Source organism: Gymnoscopelus braueri, assembly GCF_963280865.1.
Source record: "Gymnoscopelus braueri genome assembly, chromosome: 3".
Lineage (NCBI taxonomy): Eukaryota > Metazoa > Chordata > Actinopteri > Myctophiformes > Myctophidae > Gymnoscopelus > Gymnoscopelus braueri.
Genome location: NC_137612.1, coordinates 36,651,025 through 36,668,973, shown reverse-complemented (window position 1 = coordinate 36,668,973; position 17,949 = coordinate 36,651,025). Strand labels below are relative to the sequence as shown.

Genomic DNA, 17,949 nt, shown 5'->3' with positions numbered 1-17,949 from the left:
AGTTTCAGCTTTCATTGTCGCTTCAAGGAAAAGCTGCTTTACACACGTAAAAATACAAAAAGGTATACTCCCCTATTTTGAATGGCAGTACTGATAACATATAGGCTAATGATTTATTTTGAACTTTAGGTTTAATTATTTGGATTTTCCTTCTACAAAATGCACAGTTCATAGTTGTTCTTCTTACGTTGTAAGTCAATTAATAGTGTAAATCAGCTAGAGGTTATTATACTTAATAATGTGAGTGCATTAATTTGTCAAGGTTTCAAGGTGGTTCTTTAATGTTACATCTTGTGCACAGGTACATAAGAGTAAAACTTAGTTATATTCGGCTTCCTTCAGACAGTGTAGCAGCATAATAATAATACTCGAAAAAAGGAAACACAGAGAGAGAGAGAGAGAGAGAGAGAGAGAGAGAGAGAGAGAGAGAGAGAGAGAGAGAGAGAGAAGAGAGGGAGGGAGAAGCAAAAGAATGAAGAGTCAGTAGTTTTTAGACTATAATAGGATAATAAAAATAGATCAGTGTGTATGTACAATGTACATAATATGGCATATTATATACACCACCAGCCTTTATCAGTAGCTGCCACAGTAGGCAGCATAGTATATTCTCATTTAATGTATTCTGATATTAGCCTAACGTATTATCATTTATATCATTGTCATTTAAATCCTCATTTACTTTGTAATAATTAGTTTAAACTGTGGTGAAGTAGCTATCCTATATGATTTATTTACTCCATATTATCAACCATTATGCATGTCTCACACACACACACACACACACACACACACACACACACACACACACACACACACACACACACTCACACGCACAACACACACACACACACACACACACACACACACGCACAACCACACGCACAACCACACACACACACACACACACACACACACACACACACACACACACACACACACACACACACACACACACACACACACACACACACACACACACACACACACACACACACACACACACACACACACACACACACACACACACACACACCCCCTGCCTGCGTCATGCCTGGGTCCTGGGATGGGCCTGGCTGAACTCCACTCCGGGTTTTGTGGTGCACTGGTTGAGGCACCGGGATCACCAGCATCCCCACGTAGCCATGCAGCCACACACGCTGTCCAATGCGTTCTCTATGAACCACTCACACTTATGGAGTAAACCGTAAACATTAAGACATGAGATGATTTTATGACGCAATGTTATAATATACACGCAAGTACGCCTTATTAATATTCCACAATTAATATAGAAATACAAGTACAAACGTATTGGTATCAAAATGTACTTAAAGTACCAAAAGTAGAAAGTACTCATTATGCAGAACGTCCCATTTCACAAGTTTTCAAATGTATAAAATGTATACAAATCATTTGAAAATAGCAGACACATATTGTGAGCTTGTAGATCGGCTATTTCCAAATAGAACTGAAGTGGTTAATGTATGTTTTGTAATAATAATCTAAATCTACAAAGTAACTAGTAACTCAAGTTGTCAAAAAAATTGTAGTGGAGTAAAACGTACAATATTTGCCTCTGAGATGTAGTGTAGTAGGCTAGTAAGTAAAAGTAGGCTACTGAAAATTGGAAATACTCCAGTAAAGTAAAACTAAATACCTCAACATTGTACTTAAGTACAGTAATTGAGTAAATGTACTAGTTACTTTCCACCACTAGTAGCCTAAGTTGTGTATTTTAACCCCATAACTTCATAACGGTGTGAATGTAGTGACGCGTGATGGTACAAGTGAACTACGGAGCAGAAAAATCTTAGCAGCATAGTCTTTTTTTCTCCTCCTTTTTTTCTTCTTCTTTTTTTTAAAGAAAAACAAAAAAGTGAACTTCCTGTTTCGGGGTGGTCCACAGACTTCGGAGAAAGGAGGAGGGAGTGGGGGGGAGGAGAAGGCGGGGTGGGGGGCGAGGAGGAGAAGGGGGTGCGCATTCCCGCATTGGCTATGTGTGTGTGTGTGCGCGCAAGAAACCAACTTCGGGGCTTTTGCGGGACTCCATATTATAAGCGAACATGGGGTACAGAGTTTTGTCACCGTTTTTCGTGCAGTGAGACTGTGAAGGAAACTCTAATGGAAGAGAACTTTTGAAAGAGGATAAAGTGAAGTGTCGGGTTTGAACGGCAGCAGGCTGAGGAATCCAATCATCTCCATCTAACTGAAAGTAGAGAGAGAGGGAGAGAGAGAGAGGCTCTTATTGGAAATTCTCGAACCCCCAGCGGGACACAGACTGACTGAGACCCTCTGAAGCTTTTTTTTTTTTAACCAAGGACTTTGCTTTGGGGGGAACAAGTCAAAAAGTCTCATGCAGAATAATAATATCCTGGCAGGTCACTGACTGAAGGTACGTTTTTTTTATCATTGTTCTCATCATCAACCACTTTTGAAATGACATGCAATTAAAGTGGAAGCGTGTCCACCTCCCACTGCATACAGTCGTGTTCTGTTTATCCCCATACTATCACAACAATGTCTTTACATTGGTTGACTTGACTGGAGAAATGCTCTATTCCCGTGAAATGTGGTTTGCTGGCGGTTGCGTGGTTCAAATCAAGAGCTTATACAAATGAAACATAGCCTAAATTACAACATTTATTCATTTGATTGATTAATTGATTGATTGATTGATTGATTGATTGAATACTTTATTAACAGTTTGCAAAAAAAGCACAGAAAGTACAGTTCTATACAAAAGGATGCTAAAAAGGATTAAACCCAAGAAAGCACTATGGCTTGTTTCCATTGGGGTCCATGTGTATTCAATTCATCGAAATATCACCTTAAGCCCCGGTCTACTTTAAATAATCACAAAACATGCCATAAATGCAATATATGTGCCCCAATGTGCCAGTCATTGGAAAATGTTCAAGGCAAATGAGTTCATCCTTTTTGGCAAATTTACTAGCCTACTAGACTGTCTTCTCACTTGTGCTGATGCAGAGGTTGTTATGCGCTGCCAAGAACAAAAACGTGTGTGGATTTAGACCTCAGAATATATCCCTTTTCCTCTCTTCATGCCTCTGCTCTGGGAAGTGCTTCTTTTTAGGGGCTTTTGAATGCCAACATACTTAAAACTCATCCAGCCTCAGCAGCCCCTCCGCCGTGTGCAGGAGGTTAGAGAACTCTTTAGAGGGTCGTAGGGCCAGCTTAAAAACAGCTGTTTCTTGTAACCTGGAATACTTCAGGTGCCAATATCTTTTCCAAATGTGAGTTTCTGTCAGGACACCCACACAACAACACCATCAATGAGCACTGCAGCTTTCAGTCCGACTATACGCTAAATGGTACAGTAGCCTATAGCCAGTCCCCCTGGCTATGACCCCCCCAAAATAATCATAATATTTGAACTTGGGACCCCCCACACTGACAAGCACTTGGAATGTAGGAGTTGAGGCATTACATTTTGTCGGTTCCACAGATAAATATTGTGAAAATAGCAGATCTGCAAGCTCACAATGCCTTCCAAAGCGAGGCGTTGGGAGCTTGTAGATCTGCTATTTTCACAATGTTTGCCTCTTTCTAATATTATTTTACAATTGTTAAATGTTTGACCAGTTTTATAGTATAGTTTGTTGATTACTTTTGATGCAGTAATGGTTTTTCTGTTTTTGTTGAGGTATTAAAAGGTCTTAAAAGTCCTTAAATTGTCACTTCACTGTCATCTGGGGACCCCCCCAAAATCATGTGGGAACCCCGACCCACAGGTTGAGAACCCCTGCAATAAGCTAATAACAACATCAAGAGCTTGGTTTTGATTTCAAGTTCAACACATAGCTATAGCTATGTGTAAGCATATACATAGACAATGCAAATTGTTTACTTGCTATTCGTTTATTTCTCTTTCTAATGACAACGGGTGAAGTGTCAACAACAGGGAAATCTTACATGATCTTTCTATAATCTGAGTAATTACCTATTGCAGAGGTCACTTCAGCTGCTAATGTGGGCAGATTAGGCAGTTGGCCTAATGTAGTGGGCCTGTACTGAAGAGTGTCAACATGGGACTCAATAGGACAGCCAAACACCTATTTATTTCTAACTGACACTGAGAAGTGCTTGGTACACAAGCTCACCACGCAGGAACACACACACACACACACACACACACACACACACACACACACACACACACACACACACACACACACACACACACACACACACACACACACACAGTGAAATTTCATATCTCTAATGCAATTTAGCCATTTGATAAGCGTCTGTTTGTCGGTGGATGTTAAACTTTTAAATCAATGTGATTCTAAATCATTTGACTTGTTTCCCTCTATTCATTGTGTTGAAAACTGCCAAATAATTATTGCTTTCACTGTTAAGGAGCTTGGAGGTTACATTATTTTGTAGTCTTCTTTACACAATTTCCGAGAATACACAGCAAAATTGTATTAAAAATGATTGCGTTGAGTTGACTCTGAAATCACAGACGGTGTTTCCTTGAAAACTTTATTTACAAGGGAATGTAGGAAGGGAAGAATGTTTTGGCAGAATTATTTTCTTCTGCTTTTGTTAATTACAATAGAATCACTGTACTGCACAATCCTGGGTGTTAATTAAAGAGTTAAAATGAAACCCACTTTTACATTTTCAGAGTTGAATTAACACCAGATTTTACTGTGGAGATTGGCTGACCTTAGCCCTGCTCAAGGTTGAGACGGGGGAGTTTGAGGGAGGAAAATGCACTTGTCCTTTGGCCAATGGCCATGTGTGAAAAGCACTGCAGGGGAGCTTCCTAACCCTGCTTGGTCTTTATCAGTGTGTTAAGGCCAAAAGGTTTCCCAATAGGAATAGCCTTAAACAAATAGACCATAGGCACACAGGAAGGAATTGCCTTCCTATTGCCAGTACCAGGAAAGCTCAGACAGACAACTGTTCAAGTTTATCACAGCCAATGTCAGAGTAGAGATTAGTCTATCCGGCTGCATACAGCTCGATGGGGCTGTCTCAACAAAAATGCGAAGGGAAGGTGAGGCATTTTATGTGGACTGTAGTTATACAATTTGTACTACACCTACAGAAAATGTCACACAGATGAGTTGTCTGACATGTCACACACGTCTATGTCTATCTATGTCTGTATTCAGAATGGACAAAAACATCTCAACGCTAATGCTTCAAGGCCTTTCTCTGGCCATGACTTTGTGGTGGACATTTTTAATTCCTGTGCCGCGCTGGCGTTATCGACCGCCCGTCACGTGTGTGACACACACGAACACACACATACACATGTACACAGAGGCAGGCAGCAACAAGTGGTGTGTTTTTGTCCAGATTCCATTTTGGTCCGCTCGGCAAAGAACATGCGTCACGTGACGCCTGCAATCCTGACACACACACACACACACACACACACACACACACACACACACACACACACACACACACACACACACACACACACACACACACACACACACACACACACACACACACACACACACACACACACACGCACACACTCCACCTCCTCCCCAACTCCTCCTCCCACCTTCCACAGAGAAGGAGAGAGAGAGAGAGAGGGAGAGACCACCCTCACTGGGATCAGAGGCCCTCAATCAGGCCCTTTCACACCCTGTGAACCTGAAACAATCAGGGTTTAATAGCAGCTGTCTGTCTGTCTGTGGCGGCCTGGCTGTACAGGCCCTCAGCACGGTGCTGACGGGCTCCGGCTGCAGAGAGCGAGGAGAGAGGGAGATGGCCTGGGGATGCTCCAGAGGACGGACAGACAGACAGACAGACAGACAGACAGACAGACAGACAGACAGACAGACAGACAGACAGACAGACAGACAGACAGACAGACAGACAGACAGACAGACAGACAGACAGACAGACAGACAGACAGACAGACAGACAGACAGACAGACAGACAGACAGACAGACAGACAGACAGACAGACAGACAGACAGACAGACAGACACACACACACACACACACACACACACACACACACACACACACACACACACACACACACAGACAGACACCGTGTACATGCAGTCGCTGGAGCCCCTGCTTCTTTATCCCCTGCTACTCCTTTCTTACGTTGTCTTTTGGTTCTCCTCTTTCGCTCCAGAGATTAAGGGGAGTGAGATTGTTGATGTGGTGATGGTGGTCCGCGCCGTCTGGCTTTACAATTAAAGGATCCGTTTTTTAGAAGTTATTTCTCTTCATTGGCTTGTTGTAGTTTGCAATCCTGTCGATCTGCTTGATACCTTTACAAGCTGTTGTCTCTTTTTCTCTGTCTCTCTAAGTTGATGCTTTTGCTTTGTTTATCTGACCCATAGGGTCAGATTCCTCAATTTCTGTGTGACAAGTAAATGGTTCTTTGCCTCTGATTAGACTGGAGCAGGTGAGATCAGAATGCATTAGTCAGAACCATAACGATGCCATTACGCATCCTTCTGCCTAACACAGTGGTTCTCAAATTGGACCCTGTTACTCTGAACATTATGGGGGTCCTTGAAATTAAAATGTTTGAGAACCACTGCCCTAGCGGGGGAAAAACGTCAACCCTTCAACAGCAGCATTTGTAAATCAAAGACATAATGCCATTTCTCAAATACATGTTCTTTGTAACCATAATCCCTGTGCACACAGATTAACCTCCAGTTATTTCACTGAATTACTTAAATATAGCATAGGATACACAGAATGACAGTGGAGGGCATAAGAAGAGCAATGGGAGGAGCAGGGGTTTCTAGTTGCTGCTCTGACACCAGAGGGCAAAAGCATTAGACATTTGGAAGGCTTGAATGGCACTAGCCGCAGGTCACACATAATGGCATGGGGAAATGTCACAGTCATGGGAAATATTCTGGAAATCATTTCACACTGTCACTAAGGTCCAGCCCATTATAAGGCGTGTCACAGTACTGACAAGCGACAGAGGTGGGGAAAAAAAAGAGATCAAACAATCAGTTCAACAGATATAAGCTATACACACAGTATGCTAATTAGGTGAGATTGTTTAATTCTTGTTTGGCAAACAATACGAAATCTTGGGAAGTCTTCTGTTTCCCCCAAAAGCTGTGAATATTGTTGTTTTTTTGTATGCTTTCCCAGTATACAAAAATCTGGAATGATCAAGGTAGACTCACTTTGAGCAGTGTCATCATTTCACAAAAACTAGGGATGCCATGCATGAGGCTCTGTGCATAACTGTAGTCCCGGGTTTCCAGAAGGTGGCATACGCGATTCCTGTTCTGGTTCATTTACCCAGAGCTTCGCTTGATTGTGTTGTATTGTATGAGCAGCTGATAATTCTTTTTCCATAAACCTCCGAAGTAGGGTTGATCACATTTCGAAATAATTTCCAAAACTGGACATTTTGAATAATGCCCAGCAAATAAACAACAATAAAATGGACTACACATCTATTGGAAGGACTCGTCTCCTCAAGGAATCTTTGTTTGCATAAAGATAAGGACTGTACCCAAATACATTTCTCATGGATGGCTACAGTTCACTTAAAATGCCCCAATTGCATCCACAGGGAAAATGAACTTTCCCATCTTTTTGTTTATTGTGATCATCTACAGAATGCTATGAGAGCGGTTGATGCCCCAGACGATAGTGTGTTGTAGTTTTGTTGCTCAAACTCCGGTAATTATAAACTTTACATTTGATTGAAACAGCATCGAGTACATGCCTTTGCATCATGCATATGTGAACGGTTAGTCCAAAATGCGACATTTGGCTTCATTCACTAGTCAAACGTCTCATTCACCGCCCCAATATACCATTGACTGCAATTGGTTCGACTTGCAAGCTCCCTCATCTGGTGTGGAGCATCATTAAACAAACTAACCTCATTCCAACTTGCACAGTCTGACAAGGTGGATAATAACTTTTTGATTGTATAAATGGCCACTATATCGTGCTGCGTCAAAGCACCTTAAGCTACCAATTTCTCCAAAACAGAAAACAACTACAGTAAAGCTACCACTGAGAGAAAGGTAGCTAGTTAAAACAGCGCCCGAACGGTGGGTCGTACCGGGGACATGGGCGGCTCGTTGGATCCGGGCTGGCGAGTCACTTCCGACAGTGCCGGACTGACCATGCCGGACTCATGCCGAGGGACCACCATGCGCTGGCTGCACAAAACAACACAACCTGCATTTATCAGCCTGCAACCATAGTTCGGTGTGACCGTACCCTAATCATCATTTCAACGATAGAAACAGCAGCACCAGCCCAACAAACAGAAAGAGCAGTTTTCTGGTGGTTCATATACACGATTTTATCATTAATCCAGATTATATGGAAACATACTAGCATTGCATCACTTGTTAACGTCTATATGCTACAGCTATACAAGCACACATACCTGAGATATACAACGTTTTTGAAGCCCTGCAGACGATCTTCTGACATCTCATGACATCGTTGCTGTTATTATCCTATTCAGTGAAACTTATGCAATAAGTGCAACTTATAACTTCACGGCTGTCTCTGGCCAGTTACCATTTTGCTTTGACCACCCCTCCAGAGCATGGAAAAGCAATAGCGGACGATGGGAGAAGAACCGTCCTTCAACCATTTGAACCAATCATCAAAAAATAACGCAAAACGCCCACATTCCAACGGGTAGATATAAGACTAGGGCTACCCACAGGTAATCCAGTCAAAAATGAAGTCTAACTATTTTCGGCTTGCAGAAAACTGAACAAGTTCTCTGAGGATCAAATTGTTTTATGCTCAATGTGGCTCCAATAAGAATGCTAAGTGTATAGCCTACCTTGGCCATACAGTGGTGGAACGGACATTTTGACACCTGTATCTCCACTATTTATTTTCATCACCCTTTTACATGTTTTGCCTCAAATATTTAGCCATTTCTGGGGACAGACACAGTGGACAAAGTGTATGCTGTCTCTCTCTCTCTCTATTCACTAATTGCCCTCAGTTTGTATTCCCTCAGAGAGGGATTATAGAGGTTTGTACCTCCTAACCTCCTCACACCCACAAGCCTTGAATTTATGACCAATCGCACACAATGTTCACATTAGTGTCTATGCAATGTTTGGCTAGTTCGAAAATCGTGGCGGTGCAAGAAGTGCCGAAACAAACTTTGACTTTGAAACTATTGGTAAAACAACTGAATTTTAACTAGACCATGTAGCTAGAGGATGGCAGTACCCTTGGACCCCAAATGACACCAAATACACACGAAGAATACTCCAATGTCTGACTCAGTAGCTGAACTCTGGATCAGATAACACTAGAAAAGGTTGAGTGCTGTCATGTGGGGAGCATACATTAGCATGCGTAATGCTGGTTGTACCTTGTGTGCAGAGGATGTGAATGAGTTTTGTGCATGTACACTAGGAATGTGTGTGTGTGATGCTGACAGTAAAAGGAGGGCTGGATGTCCCCCCCTTTCCCCTAACTCCTCCTCCCCCTTCACTTTGAATGAGGGTGGTGGTTTTTGATACGTATGTGTGGGTGCATGTGTGCGCGTGTGTCACACACATGCAGGCGGGGGGAGGGGGGTGTGTGTGCATGGCGGCGGCAGCCAGGCACGCCGACTTATTGGCTATATCGTGTCATGTGGTTGATATTAGAAATCAAACCAGTGGTAATAGAATCCAGGTGAGATTGTTGAATGGGTCTCATATGCGACAGCCCGCAGTGATCCTTACTCATTTCCCGCTGTTATGTTAGCTTGGCGGCTAACAATGGGCTTGTGATCGGGGTCTCTGGGTGATATGGTGGAGGCTGTGGCTTCTGAGAGGTTTGACAAAGGCCAAATGAAACACTACCCATGTGTGAGATAGACTGAAGGGAGACAAGATCACTGCCTGTCTGTGAGATTCCTGGGGTCAGATACAGGGTCTGATAAGATTCAATTGACGGTGAATCTAAATGGCAGGGAAATGTATTAATGAATGCCTAGTTATTCACTGAGGGATAACCTAATACAAATCTACACCTCTTCCTACCTGCATAGCATAGATAATGCAGCATGAGATATGCATGTTGATTGGATATGGTGTCATGTTCGTTCTGTCAGAGAATTCACATCATTTGCCAATTTGTGTGTGTGTGTGGCGACTGTCATTGTGTGTGTTCTCCGTGGTCGATGATGAGTCACGCGGTCGGTGTTGTTGTCCTAGTCGGCAGGCAGAGTGTGTAGAAGAGGTGGGTGTTTATTATTTCCCTGGTTTCCATGGCCACGGTGCATTTGAGTGTCGTCATCACCAGTATAATTACAACACAGGGTCTGACGGGCGTCTACCCGCTGCCTGAATCCCCCTGACCTCAACAAATTAGGAAAACCACTTGGTCCAGTGTTCCTCTTACCACAAAGGTAGAGAAGTACCACCTCGCCTCAAGGAGACTAATGTCCTGTTTGTTTTACGTGTTGACATTGTCTTAATGTATATGCCACCCAGCAAAAGGAAAACCCTAGAGAAGCATGGCACCCAGATCCAAGCCTACTCTTACCCCCAAAACGACCCGTCTTTCCAACAGAACCACAATCTCACACGTTAACTGGTAGCGACGCTTGAGTACTCCTTGTATAGAAGTCACTTAATTTCCAGCACAGTTGTTTATGTGATTAAGCTGTTACATTTTATTGCTGGAACAATTATTTCCAACTTCCAGAGAGAGAGAGAGAAAAATACAGTGAAAATGTGTGCGAGAGAGATTGCTGTGTGTATGCATGTTGCGTGTGCTGACCTTGCCCTCTTTGACAACAACTCTCTGTTATCTGAGATGAGATGAAGATCCATGGTCTGGCAGATGTCCTGGATAGCTCTAACATATTATCTACCAGTCCCACACCCACACTCAACTGCTTGAATATGAACGTACATACCACATAGTAGCTAGCCAGTCATGATATTGGTACATATCCAGTATACAGTTATTGCATAAGGTAATTGTAGTCAAGTTTTATGTAATCAGAAGTTTGATTGATATGTTTAAGACATATTAAACTTCCGTTTGAATATCTGCTCAAATGTTCATTAAATGTTGTGGAAAATACTGTGAGTACAGTTGAGAAATTGGAAAGAACATACTCCTTGTTTGATTGCTCCACTATTATTAAAACGGCCCCACATTTTGGTAATAAACCAGTCTTTTCTCTTTAAAATGCATTAAAACACAACACATACACAGAAATAACCACTTAGTGATATTTAGTGTGTTGGATTAGCTATCTCAAAAGTTTCAAATCACTTCAAGTTGATTTTCATACTGTACTGAAATGAATTGGTTTTCTTGAAGAAAAGAAAACATGGTATACTTTCGAAAATGGTCAGCAGTAATGTCAAGTATACTGTGAGTCGTCGTAGTCAATGTGCTAAACATGCCAGGCCACTGGTCTGGTCCTCTAAGCACTTTGAATTGCCCTAGTGTACCAAATGTGCAATACAATTAATGTTTACTTGAGCTAGATTAACAAATGAGTAAGAACAGACTTATACCACTCGGGCGGGCATGGCTGTCTCTCTCTCTCTCTCTGCCTTACCATCTTTCACTTCTCATCTTCTCTACTACCCATTCATACTGTATCCTTGTTTTGCTGCGCTGTGAATGACAGCGGTAGAAACTACAGTAGCTCACTGGTGCCACGTTAAGCAGATCAGATGCCAAGACAGGAAATCGGTGCACAAGCATGGACGTAGCAGGCTGTCACACACACATGACTTACTACCTCTGCAAGCCAAAAGCAGGCGGCCCCCGTTACTAGATACACTTACATGAATCTGCTGTGGGTCAAAGGTAACTGCTCCCCCAGTCAAAAAGCCATGCCTGATATTTACTATAACTAACTCTATGTGATGTTTAGTCCTCACGGAGCTTTGATCTGAACTTTAACGTTCAACATGGCATGTCACTGCCTTGGCCTGAAGATTCCAGAATGAGTTTGTAGATTAATTGACAGTGGTAAGTAACATCTGTAGATTTGTATGTATACTGTAGCCACTAAATCTTTCTGCGAAGGGAAACCAAACTTAACCAATTTGAGCTAACCGGCAACATGAGAAACAGACACAAAGGTTATGTGGTGTACTTGTTTTGCTGGTTTCCTGATAACCTAAACACAGTAAACAGTGTTTTTTCTGCATAGCATCAAATATTGTTTATAGTTATGTTCACTATGGAAACTAGCGGTCTACTTTCTATTGAAGTTGTTGTTGAAACAACAGTACCCTTCAGGAGGACAACAAACTATTGGAAGTTTATGTTTTCTGCCTTGTAATTAACTTTGGTTCAGCTGAGCCTCGTTGTAGACATCTTGAGATGGCATGTAACCTTCAGTAAGAACGCCATGCAAGGGCAGAGAACACACTTACACTCGAAAATACAGTTTCTGTCCATCCACTGCAATGTCTACACAGACAAACCTAATTAAGCCTTTAGAATAATATTATTGGCATGCAACTGAGAGAGGGGTTATTTTGTTTCATTGCCAGTAGGGATTTACTGGAAAGGAAGGGGCCAAACGCAGAGAAAAATGTTCAAACTGAGCGAAGCGAAGGCAAGGGACTATGAGTGAGAGACAGAGACAGAGAGAGAGTGAGCGAGAGAGAGAAATGCAGATTGTTTTAAATCCGCAGTGAGTCAGGCTCTCAAATTTATGCCCATGGGCTGCTTCTTGGGTGGGCTGCAGGGAAGGAGGGAGGCGCGTAGCTGGAACAGGGGAAAGTTGCAGACTACAGACTGCTCGCCTCGTTCTGCAGCTTGGCTTTTCCTGCTGGAACACATTCACAACTGACTGGCTGCCTAGCCCAGCCCTTCACAGCTGAACACTTTTCTTCTACCCTTTAAGAAAAACGTATAATTTAAGACTCATTGTGTAAATGGGGTTCAATGTGTTAGATTGTATTTTCAATGTTCATGATTGATTTTGTGATTGTATGTCTGTATCTATTTTTTGAAAGGGAGGGTGTATTCAGTGTAAAAGAGGTTTAATAATGAAGTTTGTACACTTCGTATATGAGTTTGTACAATACTCATAAATTGAAATAACAGAGGGAGCCCATCCACGTCTCTACCCAGGGACTTGGATCAGATAAGGCATAATTCTGCCTCTTATGTGTTTCGTGCCAGCAATCATTGTTTGTTTTGCTCAGCATGAGAAAGATCCCGGCCCACATCAGGCCTCTCATGGACTCCCTCGTGTTTTAAGATGGAATTGGAGAGAGTAGCTCACTCAACAAGCAGCTATCACACTGTGTTGTTCATAGGAGAGATTCAGGGCTGGATATGAGCTGACGGCTCAAAGTACAAAGACACAATGTTTCGCCTTGTCATTCCAAATGGTGGAAAGGAAGACCTCTAGAGTACTATCATGTAGACATTTCTTAAACACATGGACCCTAGCATCCCTGTTCTGGGCATGACATAATAGGTGAACATTCAGCCAAAAATGGCAAACATTTGGTGAAATAGGCAAATGTTGGGCAGAAGCTGTGAGCTTGTAGAAGCTGAATTTTTGGGGATCTATCTATCAATGATACTATCAATTTGGCATAGAAAAATGAAAAAAAGAAATCCCAACAGATATTTCTCAAATAATTATCAAGTGTTTCCACAATGCGTTCAAATAAAATGGTGTCTATAATCTTGATTTTGTCAAAAATAGGCTATAAATCAAGATTGAGGTCTGTCGTGATACTGATGGATTGTATAGTGTGGAGGAGGTTCCCTACCAGTGTTGCCTCTGCCAGATTTTGTAAGAGAAACAAGCGGACAGGTCTACAGAAAAACAAGCCCAAAGTCGCTTATAATAAGCGGACATGGCAACACTGTTCTCTACTTGTTGAAATGAGGAGGTTTCCCCCTGCCTCTTACTGCATGGCCTTGTGTACACACTGTGAACAATGACATCAGCACCATGTAAATCAGCACCGTCAGCACGGCATAATCTAAAATGAAGAGTCAGAGGTTAGTTGGTTTGCCACCACAATACACACACACACACACACACACACACACACACACACACACACACACACACACGCACACGCACACACACACTGCCTGCAGGAAATGAACGCATAATTTATGTGGCGACTGAGGGCATTTAAAGCCTTCAGCTTCAATATTTACCCAATGCTTCATATGTTTCAGAGAAGAAAGGCCTGTGGGTGCGTTATATACTCTCAAGTCCAGGGCTGTGTGTCTGGAGCTGCTCGGTGAGCTAATTGGTTCTGAGGGTATTACGGTTATTGGAAGACTTGTAAACCATTAACTCTTTATTTACAAGAGAAAGAATAGAAGGTAGGGGGCTGAGGGCAGCACTGGGTCTTGGTATGGGCGCTGACCCCCACTGTAAGTGCTCAGAAACAACTGAGCAGCTAAATCCTGGACTGGCAGGCCCCGAGGGACATCTGGTCCTTATTGCAGGAGGCTTGCAGACCCCTCCAGAATCACAAAATTGTGGCCATTAATTACACAAGGAGGGACTCCATTTCCTGGTAGACAATAAATAACACGAAGGCCCCTAGTAAAGATGGTCTCCAAGGCACACGTGATTATAGTGTGTGCGACGAAACATTAAGCATGGCTTTGCATTTAGGAAGTGCCCAGTTACTACTAGGTCAGTGTGGTTTTGCGTGAATTTTGCAATGGCCATTAAAACAGGACCCAATATATAAAAAAAGGAAAATATTCCCTCTGAACGTTTTTTCTTCTTTTTTTTTTGTCTCACCGCACTTTTACATCCGGAGTCCCACTGGTTTAAAAACAATTTTACAAAGACATAGTCGTAGAACGGGACGAGAGGGTTCTCGAATCCACCGTGTTGCATCCGGCTTTGTCGAGCGTCTACACAAGCACAGTCGGCCCGTGTTCGTAGAAGGGAAGACTGAGCGGGGAGGGTGATATTTGTCACTACACGTAATCCTACGGGCTGGGGGTCGCCTGTCAGCAGGGAGTGTTGGGCAGGAGGAGTGGGATGAAGGCTCTACATCCTCCCAGAGGTGGCTCCTCACTGGCAGATGAGGCAGTAGGATACAACAGCAGTGACAACACTGCAATGTGTGTGTGGGGTGGAATCAATTGGCATAACGACTAAATTGTGGAGAAAAGGGGGTAAAAATGTATAGGTAGGTACGTAGGTAGGCTAGACAGATAGATAGATAGATAGATAGATAGATAGATAGATAGATAGATAGATAGATAGATAGATAGATAGATAGATAGATAGATAGATAGATAGATAGATAGATAGATAGATAGATAGCTCACAATGCATCGCAATGTAAGCTTGTACATCGGCTATTTTCAAATAACCAATGTATATAGGCTTAAAGTGGTTAAACCGATTTTGATGCTGTACTTACACATGTTGCTGTGTTATCGACTGTAGCCACTCCTTTATCATTCCAGAGTCTCTCTCTCTCTCTCTCTCTCTCTCTCTCTCTCTCTCTCTCTCTCTCTCTCTCTCTCTCTCTCTCTCTCTCTCTCTCCCTCTCCCTACTTCCAACTCTTTCTCTCACTCAAGAGGGAGGAGGGTGTGGTTAAGAGAATCTCATTGCAGTGGGTAAACAAATAACATGACCGTGATTAAAATAATATTTTAATGAAAGGAGAATCCAGGATCCAAGTCATGCTGTTATCACTTAAGTTGAACCGCCGACAACCATAGTAGCTGTTTTGCCTTTGTGTTCACTTGATTGCACAACTCACATTTGTCCTGGTAAACACTAATTCACTTTAACTTTAGTTCAACTGAGCACCCAAAATGGCATTGGCGTAGGCTTGGGTGGTATGTTTCTTTTCTTCATACATTTCTGGCATTTCATCAGGAAAACTGAGCTGCACTGGTGATCTAAGTCATTGTAGCACTAGCATGTATGACATTATCTAGCCTACAATGCTGTGTGTCTAATATGCAATTAGCCTTCTTAGAGAAATCTCTCATATAATGAATAGATATATGAGAAATAAGCACCCTTCTCCCATAACCTGACGGCACTTGTTGCTGCAGTAGTGGATACCGACACATCAGTGGGTTCCACAGAGATGATGTGTGGGTGGTCATAGCCGACTGGCAGGTGACTAAAATCATGTGGCTAATAAACTGCTGTTGTAGTTGGAAGAAGTCATCTCGATAAAGTTATACGCGGCCATGTTTTCACGATTCCATGTCTGTGTTGGATGCAAAATAGAGCGAAACCAGTGGTTCCCACACCGTGAAATGACCTGTTGCTGCACTCGGCATGGAACAAATGTTGGACAACGACAACCGACGCGGCCATCACAGCTGTTGTTGTTTCAGGTCCTGAGCTGTTGTTGTGTCCTTCTCTGCCATCGTCTTGGGCTTCTTTCTCCCCCATGTCCTCCTGTCCTGTCTGTCTGTCATGTCTCTGTTCCCGCCGGGGGTGGTGGTGGTGGGGCTCAGAAAATGCACCTGCTACCAAAAGTGTGAGACAGATCAGCACAATAATTGAAAGAGGCGGGTAGGCGCTGTGTTGTGTGTATGTATGTGTGCATCTGTGTGAGGAGCACACGGTGAAAGGGAGAGGCTGTGGGAGTGTGTTCCTCGGTCTTTGAGCTGTGTCGGATCAAGGTACCATGCTGGGCATTCATGCCAGGCTTACGCTACCAGAGAAGGTCAACGGGGGATCCGCGCTCGCGTCTCCTTTCACAGGCAAGCTCTATTAGCAAACTCTCTAGTCAATGTTTCTCCTTGCATCTCTGTGACTATGCCTTGAGTGTATTCAGTCCAGTATTAGCATGGCAGCGTTCTTAGTATAAAGATTTTTTAAATTGTCATATTGTAATGGAGCATGGCAGTGTTCTTTGCTTTTGCTCTGCTGGGTTTGGCATTCGTTATGCGCTAAACGTGAGATTTTGAGACCTGTTTTCGCCATACAAGAGTGAATGGAATCTGAATCACTGTAAATCAAGATTTACAATACTTACTGTACATATCATGGCCAGATGCTGTAGCTATACTCAAAGTTAAGCTTTGCTTTAACCACTTAAACCCTATATACTTTGTTGACCGGGGTCCCCCAGAGGTCTATACTTTACTGCCTTCTATTTTCCCTCTACACCAGATCTCTTTACTGAAAATAGTCTTCAAGCTTTTTGCAATTTTTGCTGAATTTTCGCCAATTTTTTTAAAAAATATATTACCTATAATGACATGCCCAGAATAGGGATGCTGGGGTGCATGTGGTTAACATTTATAACAGGTGTGAAATTACACATCTGTGACAGAGGAAGGTTTTTGAGTGTCAGGATTCACTCTATGGGTGTTGGTGCTCTTATCTCGTCTATCTAGAGCCTATTGTTTCAATGGTTAATGTCTTGATTAGTCAGAGAATAGTTGGTCACAGCGCATATTGAGGGCTAATCTAATCCCATTACACCTCTCTCTCTCTCTCTCTCTCTCTCTCTCTCTCTCTCTCTCTCTCTCTCTCTCTCACACACACACACACACACACACACACACACACACACACACACACACACACACACACACACACACACACACACGGCAGGGACCATTGGTTGTAAAAATAAAAGTAATTCTTATTCAGTCTCCATTAAGCAGATATTGAACCAAAGTGTGTCTCACTAAATCTAAGACTTCAGTATACACCAAATAATCACTACTGATTATTTTATTCATTTTTATATTTATTTATTTATTTATGTACATGTTACATATTTTTTTTACATTTGAAATAAGCCACCCCTGTCTAGGGCTGGGCAATGATCTATATCATATCCATATTGTGAACCTATTATCCTGTGGGATTTTGGATATCGTAACATCATGATATGACATACTGTAAAGGTCCTTACACACCGGCGAATATGCAAATATACGCACAATTCTGACTCGTTCCGAATAATTAAAAGACGCTTTTTCGCTTCGCGAAACTGATGTGGACGCTTGCATTGACT

At 42.5% G+C, this 17,949-nt stretch overlaps 1 protein-coding gene across 3 annotated transcripts in view; it reads left to right on the top strand.

The window, feature by feature from the left end:
• Positions 1 to 2,007: 2,007 nt before the first annotated feature.
• Positions 2,008 to 17,949, top strand: part of gli1 (GLI family zinc finger 1) — a 56,342-nt gene continuing 40,400 nt past the window's right edge. For 2 of the 3 annotated variants that reach the window (XM_080423752.1, XM_080423750.1), the window contains exon 1: positions 2,008 to 2,395. The gene's annotated coding sequence lies outside the window, so the exon portion shown is untranslated. The remainder of the gene's footprint in view (positions 2,396 to 17,949) is intronic. The other variant, XM_080423751.1, reaches the window with a different exon arrangement.